The 10,658-nt window shown below is 35.2% G+C and overlaps 1 long non-coding RNA gene across 2 annotated transcripts; it reads left to right on the top strand.

Annotated features, from left to right (window-relative positions):
* Positions 1-2,866: 2,866 nt before the first annotated feature.
* LOC110776990 (uncharacterized) lies at positions 2,867-7,892 on the top strand. 2 transcript variants are annotated; one of them, XR_002530296.2, is made up of 3 exons: positions 3,902-4,584; positions 5,059-5,162; positions 7,515-7,892. It is a non-coding gene; the product is annotated as an uncharacterized lncRNA (long non-coding RNA). The 2 variants fall into 2 exon arrangements; XR_008923880.1 differs by having other exon boundaries at positions 2,867-5,162.
* Positions 7,893-10,658: the final 2,766 nt, after the last annotated feature.

The raw sequence follows: 10,658 nt of genomic DNA, 5'->3' as shown, positions 1-10,658 counted from the left end.
CCCAAGAGGCCAATCACGATGTAAGCCAAGGGGGCATGCACCAATGAGAGGGACCTAATGGGCGAGCGATTGGGTATGGGACGGGTGTACTGCTAGCGAAAGTGCCGAGTGGACAACATTCAAAGCGTATGCACCCCCCGGTTGGCGATGGGTATCCTTAGTCCCAACTCCCGAGATGAAACATCAAGGGAGCCAAGATTCGTTATGCGGTTCTGTCCATTCACATTAATATGCTGATTTTCAGGTAGTCCCAACTTGATGGGGAAAAAAACGCGGGGTAGGATCGTTTCACCCTTCGGCTATTTTGATTACCTACGAGCACGAGTATTTCCTTCACTGTCCCCAGTGGAGTCGCCACAGTGAGGGGGTCGAAAAAGCACAAGGCTAATGCGTGACCTTGTCCCTCGTGGGTGTGACGTTTCTTTTTGTCAAATTAAGTGTAATTGGATTTCCTGTGAGTTTACACCCAATTGACTAGTAATATAGGAGTCGCCATTCAGTTTTTAACGACAATGAGAAAAAGTGACAAAACCCGGTTATCGTGACATAAAGGGAGTGCAATTATGTTTGACCACGACGGCCGTAGGTTCCCTTGTGATCCCTGGTGTGGGGATCTCTCAACATACACCCGCAAGGTAGAGATTGAGGGTTCGGGGGACTGTAACTACCGAGAGGAGTACTCCCTCTTCGATAACTCCAGAGGCAGGATATCCTTACTAGCTCAGCATAAATAATTGAAGGGACATGCGTTAACTATTAAACTACTTTGAGTTGATTTTAACAATATGCAACATATAGTACTAGATCGAACGCGATTATCTGATTTAGATTGTTTTAAGGGACCTAGCATGATAATCCAATTTCCCAACATATTATCTTTATTAGGCGTGATCGAACAATCAGTTTTAATTAGTTTAACAGTTCATAAAAGGGCGAGGAAAGAAATTAAATCATAGAAAAGGGACACATTACGACGCACCCTTGAGATGTGCGTCACGGTTCTCAGAAAACTAACAACTTTGACTTTGCTTTTTCTCCTTTTATTTAACGAATCTCAAGTTATGGGACAGGATACGTTCTGTTCGATTTATGGATTTCGGCGCCCAGAACCAGAACCAGAAGATTTCGGCGCCCAGAACCAGGCGTTGAAAATAGGGTTTGGGCTGTTTTCTTAGTCAGATTCGGATTCCTAAAATCCGGAGTGTTTGAGATTTAATTGAGTCTTTTAGTGCGTATTAACCTTGTGACGGAATGCGTCTGGGCCCGTTACGAACTCTAGGCTCGTTAGGATTTTAATTAATGCGTGACTCTTATTTTCGAATCATATTAGGAATAGGATTCTCTCGCAATTTCTATCTCATTTAGGATTTATGTTGGAGTGCAACACCTAATTCTGACAGGTTTCTATCTTTTATGACTTGCCACTTTTAACAACTACCCATTACGGCAGTTACTATTTTTAGCAAGTTTCCATAAATAGCAGGTTTCGGGTGAAATGAAAAGGGGAATTGAGATTCGTTATTTTATAGGAAATGCGTTGTCAAGTGGAGATTTATGTTCTCATCATCGAACCTTCCCTTTCGGGAATGGGGACAAAAGTAGGTGTCTACAGTTTGTGATCACAATTTATATAAAATACAAAATACATTAAATATGTGAGTTTACCGAGTGCATAAAACCTTAGAGAATATTCTAGTTGGTTGAATCTAAAGAAGATCCGAAGGTGCTGTGGACTATCTACGGAGGGGAGAAATTTAGAGCCCTGTACTTGTTCGGTTCGAGAGAAGCTAGGGAAGGCACGCATCATATAGTATGTATACTAAATTATGCTAATTGACTATGTGGTAATTAATTTGGATTCCTGGATTTATGGTTTTCTGGCATGAATTATATTGTTCATAACCTTACAGTGGTATCACAAGCCTCTAATAATTGCATAATCTATTATAGTTAACATGGATTAAATTTTATAAATTTGCAAAGAATTAAAGTGGAGATTAATTTCGTGGATGTAATTAATTGACAAAATTGAAATTTTGTTGATTTGCAAGAATGGATTACACATTGGTTGCAAATTGGTTTTAAGGATAAAAACCATCAAACATAGAATTGTGTCTTCACACAAAGCTAGATTAGTTTCTAAAGGTTACAAGCAAATTCACGACGGATTGTGTTGAAACCTCATGCATAATGGTAATGCTCAAGTCTATAAATCAAGCAATGATTGCATATTGGCACATATGGCAATTGGATGACAAAACGTATTCCTCAACCAAATACTGTAAGAAACTATGTACATGAACTGTGATAGGATTTGTGGATCCAAATAATGCTTGAAATGAATGCTAGCTTATGAAATCATTGTATGGATTTAAGCAAGCAATTAGGAATTGGAACTATATTTTAGTGAAGCTAATAAGTATTTTAGTTTCATAAAATATACATGAATATTATAAATATATAAGAAGTTTAGTGGGAGTGCGTAAAACTTAATTGGTCCTATGCGTATCACACATATCTCTCTATTGCAAAATAACATTCAAATGCTAATGACTTAGATTTGAAAATTATTTATGAATGGTGGACCAAGGGGAAACTTAGTAAATACTGGGTACTAAGATCTATTTACAATGATCTTAGAATATTGTTTTAGATTAAATAATGGGATTTACTAAATCAAACATTAAAGACTCCATTGTAGATATTTGACCCATATGAATAAATCTGAGTAATGAATGTTTAGACTATGTAAAGCATATACTAAGTTAAACGTCAAAGAATCTAGATGAGATTCTTCACCTACATTATATATTAAAGAAATTAGCTAGATTCAGTATCTACTGAAACTGAATAAGCCAAAATTTGATGGATAGAACTCAATTGAGAATAATTTATCATGTATGATATAATATGAGGATCGCCAAAAAATGTATCGTGTGATTTTAGGCATGACGAACACATACCAATCTCTATTGGTCTAAGTAAAGATCAAGTAGATTGAGATCAAGAAAAACTTATGGTACTTGAAAAGGTACATAGGATTAGTTTTTTTATTCAAGGAAATGAAGATATGCTAAATATTGATGTTACACGCATAAACACTGGCAAAGAATCAAGAAATATCTCTTTGGAGTTAACCATTGGTAAGGATGAGCTACGATGCATCGTGTTTTGAAATGGCAACATGGATTGAAGGCCATGAGTTGTTGCATGGGAAATTAAATATTAATTTCTATGTTCTAAGATACAGATGGAAAGTCATCCACATATCTATGAACTGCTTGGATAAGCAAATCCAAACAAAGCATCACTAGCAACCTATACAGTTGAAGTTAAAGTACTTATTGCCTAAGAAGCAATAAAACTAAGCTATTTATTTTAAAGAGTTCTTCACTGAACCCTGGGTGGATCACATGTCTGCTGACTTGATGGTTCTTCATTGCAAAATGCGTAGAACCACTATTGAAGCGAGAAAGACTAGATCACATAATAAAACTCAAAAGATCTTATCATCCTATATCGAAAGTGTAACAGCCCTGATTTTTAGCAGCTTTCAATTTGGTGTTAAAGTATATTTACTAGCTAAATTTCATTCTTAAACCACTCTTAAAATAAATTAAAGAATTGGGATTTTAAGTTTTTTATTCTAAAATAATTTACTTAACATTTCTATTTTAAATCGAATTAACAATTTGTTTTAACAATTTACTTTCCTGAATGAATAAAAGTTTTAAAATTTAAAAAAAATTGGTATGGAATTTTTAATTTATTTTATTTTATTTAAGTGATTATGATTATTTATATTTTAGCTTAAAGAAAAAAGAGGAAATAAAGTAAGTTGCTAATAAAATCATGCCAAATTATTCCTTCCTATTTTTAAAATGTGTCATCTATAGTAAAAGTCAGCATCTCCTTTGTGAAAAGGAATCACTCTAGAAAAATCTGGAGACCCTTATTCCTCTTATTTTCTCAGTCTCACTCCACTCCTTGTCTTCATTTTCGGCTCTCCATACACGACCTTCCTCTCCTCATTACTTTGGTCTTCGACCTCTCTCTCTTCCTCACTCCACCGCCGCTCCGCGCAGCACTGCACCGAGCCCCTGCTCCTCCGCGTCTTCTTTACACCGGTCATCGCCTTTGTTGTTGTTATTGCTGACTCTGATTCTCTCTCCTTGGTCCTCTCGCATATCTTGCCGCCGCCGACGGTGGTCACGAATCCACCATCAACATCACTCCATTATCAATTGGTAATATATCTAACCCTTTCCCTTGGTGATTGGATTAATTTAAAACCCCAATTTGCAAACCCTAACTCAATTAATTTTCTCTCTCATCTACTGTGGTGGTGCTGCCCTCTTCACCGCTGTTGGTGATGATGTTGATCTTACCCATTGGTGTTTTCCACTCCCTGCTCCTCTCCTCGGTCTCTATTTTTCCTCTTGGTCCTCGACCACCTCTGGTCTCGAGCGCCGCCCAACTCTGGGTCGCCGGGGTTGTTGCTAGCAATGTTGTGGTTGTTGTTGATTCTTGTCGTTGATGCTTGTCGTTGTTGTCTTCCTTCCTGCCTCTCCAATTTACTTGAGGGTATAATTCCAAATTCAATGAAATTTCATCTATTTTAGTTATCCTAATTCAATTGTAAAGCTTTATGGAAATAATTTCTTATTGACTTATTATTTTGATTTCATTAAAATGATTTTTGGTTATGGAATTAAGTAGGTATTTGATATAATATTTGGGAAATTCAGATTAATGTTTCGTGATACAAAGAAGGGTTCTTAAGAAGATATGTTTGAGTTTTCCAAAATTAATTTATTTAATCAAATAAGTATTTCAATTATGATTTTAATCTTAATCCATGTCGAGCAATCTATGACATACTAATTATGGAATTAAGTTTTCGAAAATCGTTGAAGGTTTCAAAAAGAATTCAATTAAGGTCATGGGTAAATTAGAATGAAATTCCAAAAGGTTAATTTGGAAGATTTCAAAGAGAAATTGACTTAGTTTAGTTCGATTTAGATGAATGAGTATTAATTCATGTCTTTTGTGTTGGAGGTAAATTGTTGCAAGGTGAATAAAGAGAATAAAGTTATGGAGTAAAGTGGAGAGAGATGATTAAATATGTATCTCTTGGAGTTCATATGCATCGGTAATTCAAGGTACATTGTCCAACCATTTTCAACGTTTGAAATAATATTTGAGTTTAAGTATTATTTATTAATATATGTATGTATGGAATTGAAATGTGCCTTGCAAATTGAATTGTGCTTTAGAAATTGAATCGTATTTGGCAAATTAAATTGAATTGCATTTTGCATATCGAATTGTGTTTTTCGAATTGAAATATGTTTTGCAAATTGTTTGTAATGTATTAAGAATCTTTATTCTTTTGAATGATTATTTGTGCCGACTGAGAATTCAAGTGAGAAATAGTTTTGGTTGAAAGGTCGAGTGATTAGATAATTGAGTTGATCAAGGGTCCTTGAGGATTGAATTTGGGAACAAACTAGTGTCATGGTGAATCGTGATATATGCAAATGAGTCAAAAGGCTAAGGGTATCTTAAATAAGAGTGAATCATAAATTGGAACCGTTATTGATTAAGCAAAAATCATGTGCAAGATGGGAGTATTCTAACTCGAGTTCCTAAGGTATTAAGGTTTGAATGATAAAATTTATGAGAAATTCAAAACTAAAATTTAGAATAATCAAAGGCATGGTCAAAAATGATTTTGAAAGAGCTGATTTCCAAGGACGAGATATATTTCAAATTTTATTAAGTTATATTCTCTTTGGAATTCCTGAAATCAAACGTTTTTCGTTTCTTAAGATTGTGAGTTATAAGTTAAACTGATTTTTTTAAAAATAACTATAAAGATCTTCACTTAACATAGCCATAATTAAGATATAATATGTTACGAGCGTGTTTTCTTAAAGAAAATGATTTTTATAAATAAAGATAGTGCTTTCAAATAAGCTTCACAAAACAAATTTTTGATATAAACGATGCTATAATGCTTTATAAGAACGATTTTGTTATAAAGAACATTGAAACGATTTGAATTTCCAACTAAACTAAGATGATTAATTATGAAAATAGTATATATAAAAAAAACTAATAGCTATTTCCTTATTCGTTAAGATTGTTTTAACATAAATATTCTATTAAATGTTTTATAAATACATTTCAGGCACTCTAAGCTTGCCTAAACTTAAAATTTTATAACCGAATCATACTTCGAGTCTATTCAATTATTCATTGGAGTCTCAAATAGATTTATGTTAAGAATGTTACCCTTTTGAGGTCAAATTATGAGTTTATTGGTTAAGAAGTTTAGTCAGAGGAACAAATCATTAAGAGTGAAATTATGGGTTAACTAGATCTTTACAGTGTGAGTAATGTAAGTGCAAAGAGTCAACGAGTCTTGAGTTGATAATGGAATCGGGTAAAGATTTATATAAGATAGAAGCTGAGTTGAAATATAATGAGGAAGAAGTTAATTCATGATTTAGGGATTGTAACTTAAGTTTGATATCAAACCTTAAATTGGTAATAAAATGCTTAAGTAGGGGAAAGTAGCCGAGTATGTGTGGCGTAGTGCTCACATGCATCGGTGATGAAAAACATTGGAAGCGAGTTCTACTTCAGTAGACTCGTGGTAAATGGGCTTGACCCATATCTGGAAGCGAGTGCTACATCAGTAGACTCGTGGTAAGCGGGCTTGACCCGTAGTTCGGCGGGATAGACCCGTTAAAGCGGCTTGGCCGTAAAGCGAGTGCTACAAAAGTAGACTCGTAGAAGCGGGATAGACCCGTAGTTAGGGACATGTCCTAGTTAAGTCTTGCAAGCGTATGTTCATCAGGAGGGTGACGACCCACACCGTATAGAGACAGCTGGTCGTGCTGACCCCTCTTTATTCGTGTTCACTTTCCCCAACTGAAAACTAATATGTTGAAATAAATTATCTCTTTCGCATTGAATTATGAAATTATACCAAATGTGCATTGTGAGTTTGAATTGTGTTTGTGAGCATGTTTTGTAGCAAAGCTATAAGACTTTGGTAACATTGTGGCAATGAGTTTCGTATTAAGCTATGAATAAATAAATGTTATGAGTAAAGGACTTATAGAGTTATGATTGGAAATGAATAAGAGTACGACAATAACTAGAGTAATAAGCTGCGAGTTAAATTATTGAGGTGATTGTGAATTTGGGAATCATGCGGCATATTAAGGAAAGTCTGAAGTTATTGTGAGCAAAAACTATTGTATTGTTTTCAAATATTTTGTTGAATAATAAGGATTTCTTGAAATGGTTTTTAAAGAAATTATAACGTTTCATCAAGCAATTGTTTTCCCAAGTGCGTTTAAGAATCGAAGTTGCTTTCCAAAGAAAAATATAAAATTAGAAACAAAATTATGTTGAGCCACCTAACAAATGCATTTCAGGTTGGACATGTGTACTCAGATTTCCGCTGACTTTGTTCTATGAACCTGCCCTGGTGGGGGCAGTGTTAACAAGTTTTGCAGGAAGCAAAGATCCAGTCTAGTTCAAGGTTCAAGGTGCCTAAAGTTCTCCAAAGGTCTCATTTGGCTCAAGGAGAGGTTATGAATTCACTAAGGTGTAATTAAGTCATTGCAGAACTTATTGTGGCTTGTATTATTCCTTATAAGAGGTTTCTAGTTCATAATTTATGGATTCTTAATCCTTGTCAAGTTCGAAATTAAGTTAGACAGTATTTTGAGTTAAGTTGTTCAATTCAAGGTTAAGTGTGCTAGCTTATTAAGTGAGGGTTGTTGCAGTGACACCCTGGTGGTGTTTTGGAATATGTTATATGTTGGAATGATGTAATTGAAGTAGGTGAAAAAAGTTATGACGTAATTTCCTAAGCAATGTTTTAGGTTGTCCATATTTAGGGGAAGTGCTGCCGATTTTTTTTTTTTTATAATTAGTTAAGTTTAAGATTTTTAATTAGTGTCTTTGAGATAGGCTAAGCCGTAATTAAATCTTTGAAGTTGTTTGAAAAGTCAGTTTGTTTAGTAGGTTTTAATTGTAACTTGCAAGCAGCTCGTCAAGGGCGGGCGGCTACAGAAAGGCATTCGATGAAAAGGATATTAAGATTGGCAAAGCATGATAACTAAACCTATACAACAAGTGAGATAAAACACTCACATTGTGGCACTGGAAGTCAAACATAGTTTTGAATTTCATCAATTGTTTTAAGGATGGGTTCGAGGCCCATGGTTGTAAAATATTCAGGTTAAACATTTATCATATATGAAATGTATTTTCATATTCCATTTAATCTTGGTTTAGTATTAAATGATGAGTCTTTTCAATTTGATAATATATTCAAGATGGACTGTCAAGACCCGTCCTGTGACTAAGAAATGTCTATCAAGTGAACTTGAATGTCAAAATTTGAAAATGGTCCATAGTTAGAAGTTTTCTATAAAGGTGGACGCATAGAAAATGCTAGACGACTAGAATGAAAGATAACTAGTAGTTCTGTTTCTTAAGCTATGTGAACATCGAAATTTCGCAATAATTTGCATAGATACTTACTTGATAAGATTAGTATCGGACAGACATATGAAACTTTACTGTAAGAGATGAAAATTTGTCATAAGTAAATTTTATTATCTTATTAGACACTAATCCTCAATACCTGAGTGATTTGATATTACTTGTTTGAGAACTGGTTACTTTGACGTTGTCAAACGTCGCACCGTAAAAGGAGACTATAACGGCAACGCTCGGGAAATCACCTATCAAACGAAGTCTAACCTCAAGATCACAAGATTAGGATTGTCCTCCCATAAATCAGGATGAGATGCCAAAATTTGTACAAGGCCACTCGGAGAGCTAGAAACTATAAAATGCATGGTCGTGCTCAGATGAATCATAGGCTATGATTATCTGTTTCTTTGACCAGTTGAACTTTGACACCTAGAAGTACCTCTGGACATAATAAGGATGACTACTTTTACCTTATGTTCATGAGCAGGCATCGAGCAACAAAGGCATTAGGAAATGCGCATTTGTCCCTAAGGACAAGTGGGAGATTGAAGGAAATAATGACCTTGGTCCAAGTTTGCATTTAATGCTAAGTCTAATAAATGTGGTTCAGTATTAATTAACAAGTTAATAATTCAGTGATATTAAGTGATCTGAATGCCTAGCTAGAGGACACTTCAGTTCAAGTGGAATTAATATATTAATCCACAACTTACTCTTGACTGAAACCGTAAGGTCACACAAATAGTGCGTGAAAGGATCAAGTATTTAAGTAAATATAATATTCATTAAGTACTCTATTTATGGTCATTCGGAAATGATGGATCTTAGTTCCAATGGGAGGTAGAACCATCAAAAGGGTAAAAGGGAATATTTTCCGGAAATGAAGATATTGCCGGAAACGGAAATATGGTTCATGACGGAAATATAAATATCATCCAAGTCGAAGATATTGCCGGAAACGGAAATATGGTTCGTATCGGAAAATATTATCGGAAATAGAAATATTGTTGGAATCGGAAAATATTGTTGGAATCGGAAATATTATCGGAAACGTAAATATTGTTCGAATCGGAAATAAATTCCGGAATTGGAAAACGAATAGGAAGCGCGACGAGCGACTGCTCGACGAGCGAGCTTGCGAGACGCAAGGCCCAGCGCAAGCGCCAGGCCCAACGCCTAGCAAGACCGCACAGAGCAGCTCGCTTGGGCCGAGCAAAACGCAGCAGCGCCCAGCAATGGGCCGCGTGCTGTAAGCTTGGGCGCCAAGCCATGAGCAACGACGTGGGCCTCGAGCCACACGCTGCAAGGGCTGGGTCGATTGCTTGTGCGCTAAGCAAGCCTTGGGCGCCAAGCTAGTTGCGCGACAAGTAGCTTGGCCCTCATGCTATTGTTTTCCTAATCCTATAATAATTAGATTTCTAGGATAGATCTAAATAATTAGTGTTTGATTATCCCTTGAGTTCTAATAATAATAATTAACTAGAGTCCTAATGGATTTAGTTAATTGATTCCTAGTAGGATATTATTCTTCCCCTTTTCCACCTTATATTTGTGGTTCATGATCACAATTTATATACAACACACAATACATTAAATTCAAGGGAGAATTTAATATTTGTTGAATTTAATATTTGCCTATCACCTTTATGAGTTTCCCGATTGCATAAAACCTTAGAGAATATTCTATTTGGTTGAATCTAAGGCAGAGTCGAACGTGCCGTGGATTATCTACGGAGGGGCGAGATTTGGAATCATGCACTTGTTCTTGTTCGGTTCGAGAGCAGTTAGGGAAGGCACGCATCATATAGTATGTATACTAAATTATGCTAATTGACTATGTGGCTATTAATTTGGATTCCTGACTTTATGGCTGTTCCGCATGAATTATATTGTTCATAACCTTACAGCTTGAACAAGTAACGGAATGAAATTTGACTTTTTTCTAATAAATTAGATTTTTTATAATTCTTTTTTTTTCTCTACTTAATTATTTTTGTCCAAGTTAGTGTTTTGTTTTTAATAATAGTTTTACACTGTGTTTGGGAACTCTAGTTTAATGAGGAAAAGTGTGTAAAATTGTGGAAATAGGAGAATTCCTTAATTTTAGCTTGTTTGGTAATTTAAATGGAAAAGTG

Source organism: Spinacia oleracea, chromosome 6, assembly GCF_020520425.1.
Source record: "Spinacia oleracea cultivar Varoflay chromosome 6, BTI_SOV_V1, whole genome shotgun sequence".
Taxonomy (NCBI): domain Eukaryota; kingdom Viridiplantae; phylum Streptophyta; class Magnoliopsida; order Caryophyllales; family Amaranthaceae; genus Spinacia; species Spinacia oleracea.
This window is presented reverse-complemented; position numbering and strand designations above follow the sequence as displayed.